Genomic DNA, 16,747 nt, shown 5'->3' on the forward strand with positions numbered 1-16,747 from the left:
CAGCTGGGCTCTTCATGGGGTTCTTGAGATACATATATTTGTGTGCATGTATTTCATGCACAGCTTTGATGCTAGCAGTGCTGGATGCGGTTGGAGGCAGGATACTGGCTTAGTGGGATAAGGAAGAACAGGAATTGTGTTCTGCGGCGGTTAAGGCAGGGTCCTTGGCAGCTATTTAAATTCATTTAGGTGTTGACCCACAGCCGCTGTCAGCAGGGTACAGCCAACGAAATGCAATTTTAATCGTGCAGTGAATTTCCTGCGTCCATGTAGGCTGCTGCAGAGTCGCCTCTTCTACCTGCTGAGCGTATCTGTAAGCGGTGAGCGCATCTGAGTGAGGGAGCGTGGAGGATGTGGTTGTGGCACGGCCTCTTAAGAGAGGTGGACATGAGACGTGTGGGAGGTGCGAGAGGGGATGTTGGTCAGACCCATGGGTTGTTCCTGGCAGTGGTAATGAGGCTTCGTAAGGAAAAACTGAGCCAGAAGTAGGTGACATAAAATGTTTGGCGTTGACCGTTGTTTCTTATCTATTGCTGGTACCAGATCTGAATGCAAAAGGAGCAAAGTTCATTTTTCCAAGCCAGGTTCTTTTTCCTTTTATAGGAAAGAAAACAGTGGGGAGCTGGGGCAGTGGAAAGAGTTGTGAGGGAGGCTCTATCTAAGCGCCTGTTCTTCTGTGGAGTTTGTCCCTGTCGCTGCAAAGTGGAAGGTGCGCGCTCCTAAGAAGCTGTGGAGTTGGGCTGAAATCTGCAACACGTTTCCCAGATGCCACCGTAGGAGAGGGACAGGTTGAGAGGAACAAACACCTTCTGGAGATGCTGTAGGAGAAAGATCTGGCTGTGCTGTACAAATGGGCAAGGTGAAAGCATGTCTGGAACACTTCTGCCCCTGTGGGGGAGAAGTAGACAGGAGAAAGACCAAGCAGATAATTCCTGTTTTGCACTCCTGGTATTGCACGGCAGAATAAGAGGTGTCTTTTGGGCTTTGGATATGACCAGCTTGGTCCGTGTTTCTAACCGAAGTCGCTCTTGCTGGTGGGGTGGTTATGGCTCTCCAGTGCAGCTGGAGAAGTGCTGTAGAGTGGCTGCACTTCAGGCAGTAGTGCAGTAAGCTCAGCGTGGGACTGGAAGCGTAGCCTGCTCCTCTGCAGGAGGAGGTAAGCGTAAGTAGCTGCTGGTGGGGTCAGGGTGCTGGTCTAGTGGGAGGAGGAGGGGCAGTCAGGAATTACGCTCTGTGGAGGTTAACGGAGGTGTCCTTGGCAGCTCTTTAATTACGAGTGTATGACTTACCAGCGTAGCTGGAGTACGAACAATGGGTTCTTTGGCTTCTTCACTAATGAGATCCAGTTAAAACTGGGACCAAGAGTGGTTTGAGGTAGGAATTTCTGGGGGAGAGGTTTCTGTTTTGTGTGAAGTGGATCATGTTTTGAGCCTCGCTGACCTGTTACCTGCCACAGCAACAGCCGCGATGCCTGCGTGGTTGTGTTTTCAGGGAGTGCTCTGATCCTCGGTGACCACAGTGCAACAATAAAGAAAATAAGGGGGAAGGATGGTTTTGGTCAAATTTATACGCTAACAGAGCCAGCTGGCAGATGCCAGCCATGCTGGCATTTCTGGCATGCCAGCCAGTGAGCGGGACTTCTGGAGTGCCGGACGAGGCAGGCGTGAGTCATGGCTTGTGAATGTCAGTATTTCTTCCTAGCTTTGGTGGAATCCAGAAGGGAGGAATTCGTATCCCGTATCTCGCCCCCACATTGCCCTGGAAACAGAGGTGATCTGTTATTTTCCTCCGTAAGCTGCACGTGCAGCTCCCGGGGAGGTGGAGGGGAGCTGTGTGCGCAGTCACTGCGGGGTACGGCGGGCGTAGAAGCCGGGCACGGGGACACGTGCGTGGCAGGCACTGCCTTGGAGCAGCCAGCTCTGGAGCAAGAAGGGGTCTCGGGGGGGTTGTCGAGTGCTGTGCGCAAGGAAAAGTGGGAAAACGGGAAAGTGTTGGGCTTCGTGCTTGTGGTTTGGCTGTTGTAGCGTAGAAGGGATGAGTCGAGTCCTGTGTGGAAGTACAACTTGCTGAGGAGTTGAGCTGGAAGCTGTGGTTAGTTGGAGGTCCCCCCTCGCTATATGGAGTAGCCCCCTTCCATCTTTGTTGGGAGACTTGGCTTAGGGGAGAGGTCTGCCAGAGGTGAGACGCGGGATTTGGTGTGGCCTCCAATTTACCTTGTCCACTCGGAGGGTTTTGGAGGGACAAATTTCCAAATACCAGGAGGACCTCTTTCTGTATTTGGGGAGGAGGAACTGTCAGGCTGGTTTCTGCGCCTTTCAGTCCCAGTTTGCTGTTTTTTCCCTCCTCCTGAGCAGGGAAAGAGTACAAGCGTCCCGCCGAGCTCCTGTGCTGTACGTGGGGAGTGAGGCTGCGCTCAGCCTCGGAGATGGGCTCTGGAGAGCCTAACAAAAGCCTGCCCTGTCCATCGTGTGCTCCCCAGGGCTTACCTCTGGTGTGTGCAATGTGTCCCGAGACAGGAAAAAGGGGAACTTAAACCACTGTGCTTACACCAGGAAAAAATCCTGGTTGCTGCCTTCACTGGACCGTTTGCCCTCGGAGTTGGTCAGGCACGGGGGGAGCGTGGATCCTGACTCGCAGGTGTGCTGCAGGAAGCCTGGAAGGAGGGAGAAGCAGACACAGTTGCAGAGGGAAAACTCTGCTTTCGCTGGTGTCACGAGCTTTACTTTGGCTGCATCTGTCTCCATGTGGAAGAAAACCCCCTTGTAGAGAAAAGAGGTTTTATTGTTTGCTACTTCATCAGGAATTTTAACAAGTTTTTAGGAAAAAAAGAAGGGAGGAGGAAGCCAACTTAGATGAGAGCAGTGAGAGTATCCAAATTAAATTATTGTCGTTGTATCAATGTGATTCTTATCACCAGTATATTTACAAGTGTGTAAGTGGGAAGCTGGTTTCCCTGTGCACGAAGGGCATAACTGCCGCAGATTAGCAGTATCCTCCCAATTTTTGACCTTGATAATCATGTCTGGCCAGCCCAGGTCCCCTCTCCCTGCATCACCCTGACCGAACAGTCCGGTTTGTTTTCCGGTGTCTGTGCCGCGGTAGCGGTTATCCAGGCAGATGCTGCCGCTGTATGCGCATAGAGCACTGCAGCGAGGAGTTCTCCGAGTGGGAGGAAGGTGGCCCTGACACCGAGCGCTCAGTGCTGAAACACCCTTTCGTCTGAGGTCAGTAATAGGAGGATTATCTTCTGTGCCAGAATTGCCCTGGTTACTTCCAGCATGAATTTTAGAGTTTTATCTAAAGTCTTCAAAAGCAAGAAGTGACTTCTGTTTTCTGGGTTCCTGTATCCCTTGATATCCTAGAGGGACCTCATCTTCACAGCGGGCATTTAGTACTGACCGAAACGCGGGTCAAAGTGGAGGTAGTTACTCAGTTGCTTCAGAAACTTTTGGCTGTTTTGTTCCTGGATTTTCTCTGAGTATTTTTTGCTTTTAATGTTTAAGGACTTACTGAGCATCTTAAATAACCTACAAGTGAACCACGCTGTGGGCTGCTTTTCCCCTGCGGCTGACTAATGGCGTGGGGTGCATTGAGAGACGGATAATGAGTCTGCCCGACGCCGGATGTTTGCCATGTTCCTGTCTCCTACACGCAGAGGAAAGTGCTCTGCTGCTTTCTGCTGAGCTCAAAGAAGCGGTCTGAATGCTGAGAATGTGCCAGTAACGTTTTGAGAGGCTCCCGAGGGAACAAAGTATGTGGTTTCTCCCATCTCCTGAAGCCTTCCTGAGTCTTCCTGGTATTTGGGGGTAAATCCAGGGTGTCCCAGAGTTGTAGAACAGACTACTTTTAACTTTAAAATTTTAACCTTTAACATAACAGGAGATCAGATGGGATGATACGGTCCCTCTTGACTTGAAAATTGACCTCCAAGGTGGGGGGTGGCGCGGGGAGGATTAAGTTTCAACCTCCTTTTAGGCTTTCCTTTAATGAAGCTTTTTCATGTAGTGCTGGGGTAACCTGAGGGTGGGTTGGTGGAGAAATCCCCTGCAGAATTTCCCGGCTGCGTTTGAAGTCCAGCTGGTTTGTGCTGGCATCTGTTAGAGGAACCCTTTTCCAGTTACTTATCCCTGCCGGCTCTAAATGAAGTGGATGATACGCTGAGACGGACTTGCCAAAGTTTCTTTACTGACTGTAGCTCTGTACCCTTCGTGGAGAGCTGCCCTTCGCCTGTGCGCTTATTTGAAGCGGCAGCGAGGACCTGAGCAAGGCCAGCTCCCGGTGCCTGGGCGTGCAGGTCCGTATACCGACCGCGGGAGCGAGGTGCTTCGGGGAAGTGGTTGGGGCTTGGGGCTGGGGGATTTCTTTAGAGCTTGTTGGCGCGTGCTCTGGGCTCAGGGACTTCTTTTTAGCTTTTCCTCTGCCCTCAGCCTTGGCGAGGGGCCAGCAAGTAATTGCCTTGAGGACAGCCCTTGCCTCCCAGTTATTTATTCACATGCTGGTGCCTCCCTGTCAAGTTTGCAGGCTGGTCTAAAAACAACTGTGTAAATGGTTTTGGTGGAGTCATTAAAACCTGCTACACAAGAGCGAGGCGGAAGGGGGAGGAATGTTTTATTTTTGGCTGGAGGTTGTTTAATTTTTACTGGAAGAATGGTTCTTTTCAAGGCAGCCCTAAGCAGCGTGGATTGAGCATTGTTTCCAGCATTGCTCCTATAGTAACAGGAGAGAGACAGCTCCTACGAACATGGACTTACAGCTCTGGGAAATGAAATGTCATTTAATTTGCCCTTGACTGTGCTTGATATTTGATCTGACTCTAGTAAAGTGTTTTTAGCTCTGGAGAGGAATATAACTCCTCAACGCATTCAATGATCACTCCAAAACCCCCTCGGAGACACGGATGTCAGGGATATATAAGGACTGACGGTCAGAAGAGACTTCTTGGCCATTCCTGGTGCTGCTGTTAGCAAAGTGGGTAATTAGAGGTGCGAGAGTGTTCCTGCATGAAGTGGCTGTCCTGGGTAGGAAGGGAGGCTCCTGAAGGTGTCACCGGTATCTCTCTAGCTGCCATGCTGAGGTGAGAGCTGCTGTTGCCTGTTCTGTGGCTGCGTGATGTTCCCTTTTCTGCCGGTGTGCTGGGGAGCTGCAGAGCGCGTTCCCCATTCCTAGGACTGCAGGTACTGCCCCGGCGCTGACAGGCTGAGAGGTTTCCTCTGGCATGGCTGGCACTGGTCCTGAGCTGATCAGCAGCACGGCTGCAGCAGTAAGACGGTTAACCTTCGTTTCCACTGTCAAATCCCTTCTCGGCTGCTTTTAAAACGTGATCTTTGTGGAGTTGAAACTGAGGCAGGCTGCCTGGGAGAGATCTGTGGGCTGACTCCAGAGATTTTTGCTTTGCTTGTTTACACCGCAGAAAGTGCAAACAGGAACAGCCTACTCAAAGCAAAACAAGTTTGGTACAAAAGCTAGAGCTGGTGCCAGCTTTTTGTGCACTTCTTGCTTTGTGCTGTCTGCAGTCAGGTGTCTCAGGCGCAGGCAGGGCAGTGCTAACAAGTAGCTTGAAAACTTTGCGTTTTACAGCTTTGTGTTCTGCAGTGGTCTTCCGGAGGACAGAACAGCTCAGCGGATGGAGGGGAGATGTGAGGAGAGTGAATCCACCCGTTCTCTCTGCTGGGAGAGTCACTTGATCTCTCTGGGCTCCTATTATAACGTGCTACCTTTTTTTCTTTGTTGGGATGCTTTGAGGAGGCAAAGAGTCTTTCAGTCAGTGAGATTATAGAACATTGTGTCATTGAGAGGCTAGAAACGTACCCCGTGGTGACGCACCAGCTGCCTGCCCTCTCTTCCAAAAACTGCTGCACGTATTTTTGACAGTAGGATTTAAAGTCCCATGATTCGTTCGTGAGCTCGGTGAGGTGAAGATGATGGCCTGCCATGGGATATGCACCTGATACTGTGGGTAGGTAGAAAATCTACTGGCTTTTAGCTAGTCGTCTTTTCACTGCAGAGATTTGTAAGGAATGAAATTGAAAGTACCTCAGCCAAATTTTGAGTGGCTGTGTGCTAGCTGCAACACAGCACGTGTCCTTAGGTTAGTCCTTGCTCTGAGCTCAAACCAGAGCTCAAACACCCAGCTATTTGTAGAGAGTGAACAAATGGTTATCATCGCTGCATTATTTGGAGGGCGCTTTCAATTCACGTACAGAATTGCCTGAATAGGCTTTGTGGGGACTGGGGTTTTTATCCTCCCAGGATTTTTAGTGTTTGTTGGCTTGGTCCTAGTACTGGCATGGCCATAGGGCAGGGAGGTTTTGTGAGCAGTCCCTGAAAACACTGAGGACCAAATGGCTTCGCTTTTGAGAGCTGAGCTGAAAATGAATGTAATGAATAGGAAGATAATGAATAGGAAGGGATCAAGCGGAAAGCTGATTCTGCACAAACTGTTTTGTTTAGAAATGTGGTTTAATGCTACTGGTAAGTTCTCCAGTGCAGACAAAGCCCTGCTTTCAAAAAAAAAAAAACAACCCAAAAAAACCCCCAAAAAAGAACCAAACAAAAAACTCTACAAACCCCACAATGCCCATGAACAGAGTTTGGAAAATAGAATTTAAAATACCAGGCTGCACTGAAGAGTTTGTCTTGTCTGTTGGCTCACCCTGACCTATCTGAACTATTGTTCCTTGTCGTGGCAAACCCTCATTGCTATGAGCTCTCTGCAAACACACGCCGGGCACTGATTTCTGGTGCTTCGAGTGAGAGAAAAGAGACGGTTATTGTTCCTCTCCGCAGTTCAATGACTAGTGAAGTGGTTCCTGTGTATAAATAGCATAAAGTGCTTGGGATCCTTCAGGATAAAGGAGGCCTTATGAGATACAAGAGGATGTTGTTTGACGCAGAAGGAGTTCCCGGTGGCCGCGCCGTGTGTGCTGGTCTCTGGCCTGCCTTCCAGCTCCCGATGGGGACTGGGTGCTTGGAGGGGCCGCTTGCTTCCCTGGTTATCTGCTTCTGGGAGCAGCAGGCAGGGGCTTTCTGCTCTCAGGATGTGGCTGGCTGCATATGTTTTGCTAGGACCAGAAAGCCCTGTGAAGGGATTTTTGTTTGCTTTGTAGTGGAACAGTGCTAGAGCACAGACAGACGCAGTCCCGGGCACACTCGATCACTCTTTCTTTCTCTCTCACGCTTTCTTCTTCTTAATGGTTGTGAAATTGGTTTTACGCTAAGGTCCCTTTTATCCTCAAGGATCCCGAAGCCAGCCATCACCTCGCCAGGTTTGACTAACCCCCTTCATAAAACACTTAATTAGCAGGTATGTGTGTGGTGCTGAACATGTAAATCTTTGCTGAGTTTGAAATTTATGCTCGTTGTTATTTATGCTTCAGTAAGTCCCTCCCCCGGGGAGTAAACAGTCTCGAAAAAACGAGTGGAAGGGCTAAGTGCTCTTCTCCTGAGAGACAGCTCTGAGGAGCAGGCGGCTCCTCAGGTGTACCAGGCACACAATTCCTCGCTGGATACCTGACTCTCATCCAAATGAGCAGGAGTTAAGGGTCTAGATCTCTCTTGAGGGGTCTATTCTAAACGCAGCAGCTCGAGCCAGGGTAGAAGAAAGGAGGGATTTGGCGAGCGTCCCAAGGGGTGACAGCAGGACTGTGATGCGCCTGTGGAGGTGATGCCTAGACCCAGAGGGTGTTGAGGTGAGATCCTCCCAAACTCCCAGGATGGGATCTTGCTTATCCTCTCAAGTTCTTCAGAAAGGTGCTCTGCCAGTCGAGAGGTAGGGCCAAGCAGGGTCTGCCAAAGATGTCCAGGAGATCTTACTTCTTGTTGAATGTAGGTGGCTTTCGAAGTTGTCTCCACCTCTCCCAGAACCCCTGTGCACCTTCCTGGTAGGAGCAGCTGATGCGGCTGGAAAACATTGCTGTGTGTTCCTCACTTCTCAGCAGCTCTTAAAAGGCTCGGGGTGAGATCCTTTTGTGCTAGCTACTGTACAGTCAAGGAAGATGACTCCATGCCCTCAGGAGCACGTAATCAGTTTAGACAACAGGCAGAAGTTAAAGGCAGTTTCCAAGCCACGGTCTGGGGAAGCTCATTCAGCAGTGCCAAATGAGTTCAGCTTCCATGTGAAGGGTCAGGGAGGAGGGTTTTGGACCAAAATCTGTTCTCTGTACTGTCCCACACAAGCATAAATGACAATTCCTGAGAAGGAGCTTCTTTGCTTCGCTGGATGTCTGGCTCGTGTTTTGCCTTCTCCCCAGCCCTGGAGGCACAAGTGCTTCGGCTTTCCAGCACGTTCCAACATGCTGAGACGGAAAGCAAAGTGTTCAGCTTTGCACCCTGGGTCGGCTTTCTCTCCTGAAAGGGCAGGAGTGTAGGAGCAGCATGAAGCAGATGGGTAAGCGGTAGGGCACAAGGGCTGCTCGAGGACAGTTTGGGCCCAGCCTTGGGACTGAGGATGCTTCAGAGCTATGGCTTGGTTTGCAGGTGACTGTGCTGCCTTCCCGCCTCTCCCCAGTTCCTCAGAAAGCTCCCTTCTCTGATCTTTACTTTAATTAATGATTCCAGGGCTTTGTTTGATCTGCTTCTCAATGGCTCAAGTGCTGGGATTTCTACTTTTTCCTCTCAAGAGCTGTTTTTGTGGTCTAGAGGCTACATAGTAATGTGAAACAACAAGTTCCTAGCTCTTACCAGAGCATTCCTTTTCATAGGGAATGGAAGCAGGGCTAATCCAAGCTGATTATAAATGAAGGTGTGTCGCCCATACTATGCAAGGTAAAGGCCTGCAGGAACCTCCCCTTGAAGATAATAATAGGAAATTAAAATGGTTATGAATTGTGTTAAATTTGATGCACCAATAAAAAGTAACTCTTCTCTTCCCGGGTGGTTTGTGAACATTATCCCACCCAGGCAAGTCAGGAAGCATTACTGCTTCCGTATCCTGGTTCGGGCAATAGATAAGGGTTTAAGCCTTAGGCTGTGAAGTAAGTTAGTGTCAGGGTGTAGATCAAAGGATCGTTAATTCAGTATCCAAACAGACAGGTTAGGAAGGAAGAATTGCTCTTCTCTTCCCCTCTCCATCCTGCTGCCTGCAGTGCCAGTGGAAGCAGATTGCAGGGAGAACCGAACCTGCCTGCCGTGGGGTGAGGGTGAGATGGCTGAGGATGTGGCAGTACAAACGATTGCAAAAGGTTTGGGACTCTCTATCTTAGAAAAGCAGGGGACAGAGGGGATGCCAGAGGCCATTTTCCAGTACAGCAGCCTCATGCAGCCTAGCTGCCTCCACAGAAATGACAAGCCATGGGACAATACGCCGAGGTTAGAGGGACGGGGTGCTAGCGAGGGCCCTCAGCCTGTTGCTCTGCGACGTGCTGGGTACACTGGAGCACACTTGAAGACTTAGGGAGATGAGCCAAGGGCTCCTGAGGTAATAGGAGCCAGCAGGGAAACACTGGTGAAATACCTCAGAGGAATTAAGGTGTGTTCCTCTAAAAAGGTGACTCTGCCAACAGCCCAGCTGAAGTGCCTCTGCACCAATGGACGCAGCGTGGGCAACAAACAGGAGGAGTTGGAAGCGACTGTGCTGCTAGAAAGCTACGACCTACTTGCCATTACTGAAAATCAAGTGCACCCTCGGCAAGTTTGCAGATGACACCAAGCTGAGTGGTGCGGTCGACACGCCTGAGGGACGGGATGCCATCCAGAGGGACCTGGACAAGCTGGAGAAGTGGGCCCATGTGAACCTCATGAGGTTCAACCAGGCCAAGGGCAGGGTCCTGCCCCTGGGTCGGGGCAACCCCTGGTATCAATACAGGCTGGGAGATGAAGGGATGGAGAGGAGCCCTGCCGAGAAGGACTTAGGGGCACTGGTGGATGAAAAGCTGGACATGACCCAGCAATGTGCACTCGCAGCCCAGAAGGCCAACCGTACCCTGGGCTGCATCACCAGCAGCGTGGCCAGCAGGTCGAGGGAGGGGATTCTGCCCCTCTGCTCTGCTCTGGTGAGACCCCCCTGCAGTGCTGCATCCAGCTCTGGGGTCCTCAGCACAGGACAGACATGGACCTGTTGGAGCGGGGCCAGAGGAGGCCACGAAAATGATCAGGGGGATGGAACACCTCTGCTATGAGGACAGGCTGGGAGAGTTGGGGATGTTCAGCCTGGGGAAGAGAAGGCTTCAGGGAGACCTTACTGTGGCCTTTCAGTACTTGAAGGGGGCTTATAAGAAAGATGGGGTCAAACTTTTTAATAGGGCCTGTAGTGATAGGACAAGGGAGGATGGTTTTGAACTAAAAGAGGGGAGATTCAGACTAGATATAAGGAAGAAATTTTTTACAATGAGGGTGGTAAAACACTGGCACAGGTTGCCCAGAGAGGTGGTCAATGCCCCATCCCTGGGAACATTCCAGGTCAGGTTGGACGGGGCTCTGATCAACCTGATCTAGTTGAAGATCTGCTCATTGCAGGGCGGTTGGACTAGCTGACCTTTAAAGGTCCCTTCCAACCCAAACCATTCTGTGATTCTATGATAAATGTCGTAAGGTTGTAGAGAAATAACTCCTGTTAAGTTTGAAGGCACCTTCCTATGGCTTCTTGCTTATCTGAGGGAGGCACTGTGCGTTTACACTGGGAGGTTGAAGCCTTGCCCTAGGAGGGCTGGCAGTGGCAGATGAATTCTGTTTTCCAGCAGAGCCTGCCGTGGTGCTTAGGACCTGTGTCTTGATTATGCTTCAGCAGGGATAGAGGCTGAAGAAAATGGTGACTTCCTAGCATGCTTTTTCTCTGCAGGGGCCCTGCTCTGCTTCGTGCTCTGTATCCTGGGGCTCGTAAGCCCTGGGAGCAGACAATGGACGTATGCAATGAGCTCTGGTAGTGTCTGCCCACCTCTTTCCTCTTCCCGGGCAATTCCCATGGGAGGGCTAGGAGCAGTGGTCACTTTGAGGCACCAGCACTAGCTAGGGCTTCACATTGCACAGAAGGGTCTTCTTCCTGAGCTTTCTCATGGAGTTACTTTCAGGCCTTTTGCACCAGAATGAGCTGTCGTTGTGGTGTGTACACAGCCTTGACAGAAACAGAACATTTACAGAATGCAGCAGTGAATATAAATCTGTTGTGACAGCTTCCTACCATCAGAAGGTCTTCACACTCCCTACTGCCGCAGTTTGGCTCTCCCTCGTTATCCAGCGCACACTTTGCAGTTTAATCAAATGCATTCATAAGGTGTATTCTGAAATTGTGCGCTTTCTATTAAAAGGGGGACTTGATGGCAAAGCATATTATCAAATACTGATTCCCAGAATAATCTTTGACATAGTTCATGATTTTCTGCATCTCTCTTCTTTTCTTTTTCAGCTTTCTGCTCTCCTGAATCCAGCAGAGGACCAGAGCCAGCAAGAAGAGAGGGGGTGAGAGAAAGCACTTGAAGAGGACTGAACATTTGCACTGGTGCTGTGAGCTGCTTTCGTGGTGAAAGGTCAGTGTCAAGACTGTTGACCCATGTTGGCTATCCGTTTGGGGTGGATAATGGTACTCAGTAGTTGTGTAAATTGGAGCTCTTCACCTGCAAGCTTTAGAGTTCCTCTCCTGGGAAGGCTTTACTTAATGACTTCTGGCCGCTTTCTGGGCTGTGTGAGATGCGCTGGCAAGTTGAGAAGCAGCTGGAGGCCTTTTCTGAGCATGTTCAGTGATAAAGCGGCGGTGGTAATATTTTCATCTTACAGAGAGGGAACTTAGAGAGGTCATGCTTTCACTTTCAAAGGTTGGAGTTTAGCCTTGCTGGAGAATGAGGTCTTCGGTCAGTTTGCTGACGATAATAGGTTATAGGCCCACACCTGCATTGCAAGGGGAGGATGTCTGCTTTGTTTGCTAGGAGCTGCCTCAGGGGCCGGGTTATCTGGCCCAGCTCAGATAGACTCCAGCACAGCCGAACCTTGCTCTCCAGGCCAGCAGCGTGCCCGCTGGGTGTGGGAGGTGGCCCTATTGGCAGGGGGCTGATGATGTTGGACTCCCAGCCCTTTGGGAGCTGCACTTTCACAGCAGCGTGGGCGCTGCTAGCGGGATTTCCTGCAGCGAGTCCTCCTTGTGTGTCTTGGCAAAGATGTTAGAAGTTACCTAACTTCTGGCATACAAGTTGACTATGAAATAGACGTCACTGATGCGTTGGATACCAATTTTCTTGCTATCATTCAAAAATCAATACTTAAAAATAATGATGCTTTTAATGGCTTGGAAGCTATTTCATTTGCTTTGGCATTGTTTCTTCCCCATCCGTCAGACGCTGCTTTAGGGCAGGTTGTGCAGAAAAAGCCTGCAGGCCTGGCTTTCTTTGCTGTTTAATTAAGTACGGTTACTGTGCAAGTTGAGGCAAATGTACCAAGCACTGTCTGTGATAACTAAATGAATGTCTAGCCAGCAGGAGGGTGTGTTGTGTGCATGCCACGTGCTTTCTGAGCTGGGATGTGGGTGCGTGCCTGTATGTGCCTTTGGGCCTGCAAATAAAAATACAGTGGTCTGATGTGGGATAACCAGAGCAAGTCCTGCCGCTGAGATTTTAGGTGGCTCAGCACAACAAAACAGCCGTTTGTGCAGTGCTTGTGTTCCCAGGTGCTCAGCACCCGGACGTGGAGCCAAACTGCTCCACTTCTGGTGCCTTCCTGTTGTCCGGTTTGTCCTAAGTGTTCAGTCTCAGTAGGATGAGAGCCCAAGAAAATCAGGCCATGGAATGGTTTCACTTTTGAATGGAGCCCTGCCTTGCCTAGCACTCATGCACTGTCTGTTCTTACCCAGCTGGAAGGTTGTGGCTTGTAGTCAGACAGGGCAGGATGAGCTCACTCTTTTTCTTTTTTCTTTTTTTGAGATGTTTGTATAGATGGGTCATCCCTTCCTTCTTGCTCTTCATGTAGGTGCTTCACTATTACTCCATTCTCTTGTACTTCATTACTAGGATCTCGCAATCTTTGGTGTATTTGAGCCAGCATGCCTTGTAAAGGGTTGCCAAAACGGCTTTATCAGACAGTCCTCTCATTATAAGTATGGATTTTACTAACCCCAAAAGAGGTTGTTCCAGTTCGCTGGCCAAAGTAGCCTATACTGGCAAAAGCACTTCTGAGGCAGTGAAATTGTGTTGCTGTAGGGCTTTTGCCAATACCCCAGTCACCTGGAGCCTGTCATGCCTCGCAGCTGGCGTTCTTCTGTCAGCAGGAGTTCTCAGTGCGCATCCTTCCATCATCACAGGGTTTTGAGAAAGATGAGGGTCCTGCACTGGGGAGGAAGAGCAGAGGCCAGGGACAGACTAAGGGACCTGCCCAAGGCCATGCCCAAAATCTATGTCAGAGTGGAGAATTGGATTCAAGCTGTTCAACTCCCAGTTTCTTGAATTAATCTTCAAACTGTGCAGGTTCTGTCGCACTGAGTTTGTTCTTATTTTTTTCCTCCCATCTTTGTGCATTTTGTTTTAGTTAGAGCATTGTTTCTCCTTGGCACTTACATTGCAGTGTGTGGGGGGCCTAGTAGGAACCTGTTATTGATTTCTGGCGAATTACATAAAAATACCTCTTTTCATTGTATGACTAAATTTCACAGCCTGTATCCCATGATTGCTTGCTTAAATTTAACTTGTTGATGAAGTTACTGTCTATTGGACTGGACCAAGTGATCTTCATTATGCAGTGCTTTTGGTCTCCTAACGACTTTTTCAGTTAGCAAAGCGCTCCCCATTATGAAGCTTATGCCTAATTAATATGTTTTTATGCATTTGTAAATACACCCCTGTGGCACAGCTCGCCATTTTCTGTCCTCTGGAGAGCTCATTCGTAATTACCGATGTGATTCAGAACAGACCTTTGCCTCGGTGTTTTAAAATGCAATATAACTGTGTGCGTTAATTAATGTTGCTGCTTCTTGTCTGGTTTCAAGAGCGATTCGTGTCACTTCTGAGGGTCTGTTATAAAGATGACTGAAGCCAAGAGACCCTGGTCATGTCAGTGAATTCAGGATGAGGCCCCCCACGTTCATCCCGGTGCTGTGGCGCAGATCAGCGCCGCTGTGCTTTTTGGGACCACAAGGCTCGGAGCCCGAAGTCGCCCTTAGCCTGTGAGGCAGATGGCGGCTCACCTCTCCGCTCTTTGGGAAAGGCATTTCACCGGCGCCTCCTGCCCTCGCGTGCTTTCCCTGGAGACCAGCGTAGCTCCCTAGAGCCTGACCCGGTCTTTGCAGGCCACCCTGCGCGAGGCAAGGAGCACGGACGCATGACTTCCAAAAAGAGGGTCTGGAGAGAGCTGCCTTTCCCTGAATAGCTTGCTGCGTGAGTCATAAAGCACGCGGAGGCAGCCAGTGCCATCAGCTCTGCTCCTGGCTAGGAAGGATAGATCAAACAGGAGACAGCCCTGATTGCTTTCTGATTCATGGCCTGCCATCCCTGCGTGAATCACCGTGCTTTATAAACCTGCAGCTGTTCCCTGCCAGCTTTCTGGAAGCAGAGAGATCCTCTCCTCCCAGCTGCGAAGCCAAGCCGCCTGAAAGGCCCGAACACGGCGCTCGGCGGAGCAGGGCCTGCAGCCTTACGGGGAATTTCAGGCTGTGTGTCACCCGAGTGCGGGTGCGTCTCGGCTGTGCGTCTGCCCAGTCCTCACCCGGCACAAGGTGCAGCTCAGCCTGGGATTTCTGAGCTCTCGGGACAAGTTAGCACCCCTCGCTAGGGCCCAGCACCTGCTGTAGGGTGATACGTGGAAATACCCGTAGTGGCTTTGCTTTGGCGGAGGACATACTTTGAGGGGAAGGGGGGAAGATTCCTGAAATCCTCTGGAGCAAGAGGGGGAACTGGGCCAAGGAGCCAGCCCGAGGACAGTAAGCACTGTTTCCGTCCCCTGGCTATCAGTGATACGAACCAGGGTCCGTCTCAGCAAACCTGCGGTGCTTTTTCCTCTGCATACGGCCCTGATGTTAGAAGGGGTGGGCAAAAAGCCAAGCACAGCCCTTAGAGTCTGTTACTGGAGGGCATCTCTCGGGTCTGGGCTGAGGTACCTGTTTGGGGTTGTGCAGGCGTGTGTGGCTGTGGGAGCCTGCCTCGCTGCTGCCATTCCTGTTCTGTGGCTAAATGAAGCCTCTGGGAGCTGTAAATCTGTCACCTTCCATGAACATTGCATTCACGGGGCGTCTTCTCATTGAGAATTTACAAGTTTGTTCAGTGCATACGGTACCACCAGCATCCATTCCTCTCCCTGCCCCGGGCCTTGTTGTGCTGCAACATGGTAATTAATCTGAGCGTTGCTGGAGGTTCTGATCTCTTCTGAAGATAACTCTGAAGAGTTATTCTCCTTGATATATGCCACCATCTTAGAGCTGCTCCCTTTGCCAGTGAAACAGCCTTCTGCTGCCAACTGTTGTTGCCAGATGTTATTCTAGAGAAAAATGTTTTCTTGTGAAATGGGGGACAGGCATGGGTGGGACCGCTGGCACGTTCTCACCCTTGCCTTCCCTGTTAGCTTCATTTATTAGTTTCTAAAGCACAGGTCTGGCTGGCGTTTTCCAGTGGGCTGGCGTGAAGCAAAAGCAAACAGTTCCCTGCAAATGAAATACAATTATGCTGCAGAATGGGCAGCTGCTGTTCCCAGCCTTGGTTCGTCTGGCTCTAAAGCCGGTTGTTAGCAATGTAGTGACAAAGATAATACTGACTGGCTGACCCAACCTGTTAGCCCCTGGATGTGCAGCCTGGCTCTGCGTACCCACGGCTCGCGTTCTTTACTGTCAGATGTTTTGCAGTGGGCTTGCCAAGGTGGACGAGTGTCTGTACTGCATGACTGGGTTGCAGCTGCAGTGGGTCCCCGGAGGAAGCTCGCATCACTTGTGGGAAGAAGTTTTGTAATCTAAGCGAGCGTGAACTCCATGCCTCTGGAAAAAGGGAGAGGCTGTTTGCCTGCCTGCTTCCAGAGAACTTGCTGCATTAGGAAAGCATTTTGCTCTGATATGGGTGTTTGCGTTGTTCTCCGCTGGCTGGTAGGGGAGGAAAGGGCTGATTTTTTAATTGAATGCAGGAGAGGTGGTGTGGATTTAGTTGCACTTCTGCAAACTGCCTCACACAGGTGATGCTGGCAGTGATGCTCTGGGCAGTGCCTTTGTCCTGCCTGCCTGGTCAGGCAGTGGTGACAATATTTTTTTCGAGAGGTTCAGACCACCTGGCATCAACAGGAGGCAGGGAAGTGACCTGGAGCTGCACTTGCTGCAGACTTACTTCTGAGACACCCGCTGAAGAGCGTGGCAGATCTGTAATACTGCACTGGGGCTGACCCGCAACGAACTCCCATTCGTTATGTATCTCCAGTGCCGTTTTACACTGTCAGATCATCTGAAGCCAATGGTTATGTTTCTTCCTCTTAGTAGTGGGACAGCTGCCCTAGGAGACAGCTGGCCAGTGAGAAGGGCCGTGAGAAATAAGCAGAGTGAAGAGAGAATTAATTACTCCAACATATTGCTGGGGTTCAAAAAGGATAGGGCGTCTGAGTGGATAAGAAGTACTCTCCCAGTTACAGCTGTAAAGATTAAAAATATCCCAAACTTAGAGGGATCTATTTAAGGCAGTTGTAACTAATGCCAGTGAGGAAGGAGTATTCTTTGGAGACAGATTGTTCCATAAAAGTCAAAGACAGAGGTTTCTGTCGCCACCTTCAGAAGCAGCAGTTAACAGGCTGCAGTCAGGAGCCAGAGGCTGGGATTTTTTGGATTACAGGTCTGGGATTTAATTTATTTTAGTTCAGATAGGAAGAA

At 50.2% G+C, this 16,747-nt stretch overlaps 1 protein-coding gene across 3 annotated transcripts in view; it reads left to right on the top strand.

Annotated features, from left to right (window-relative positions):
- CD151 (CD151 molecule (Raph blood group)) overlaps positions 1–16,747 on the top strand; it is a 37,442-nt gene that overhangs the window by 5,020 nt on the left and 15,675 nt on the right. The window contains exons 1-2 of one of the 3 annotated variants that reach the window (XM_075162962.1): positions 3,699–3,751; positions 11,339–11,459. The gene's annotated coding sequence lies outside the window, so the exon portion shown is untranslated. Of the gene's footprint in view, positions 1–3,698; positions 3,752–4,041; positions 4,295–11,338; positions 11,460–16,747 lie in introns of those variants that run through there. The other 2 variants (XM_075162963.1, XM_075162961.1) reach the window with 2 other exon arrangements.

The sequence above is a fragment of the Calonectris borealis genome, chromosome 14 (assembly GCF_964195595.1).
Source record: "Calonectris borealis chromosome 14, bCalBor7.hap1.2, whole genome shotgun sequence".
In the NCBI taxonomy this organism is placed as follows: Eukaryota; Metazoa; Chordata; class Aves; order Procellariiformes; family Procellariidae; genus Calonectris; species Calonectris borealis.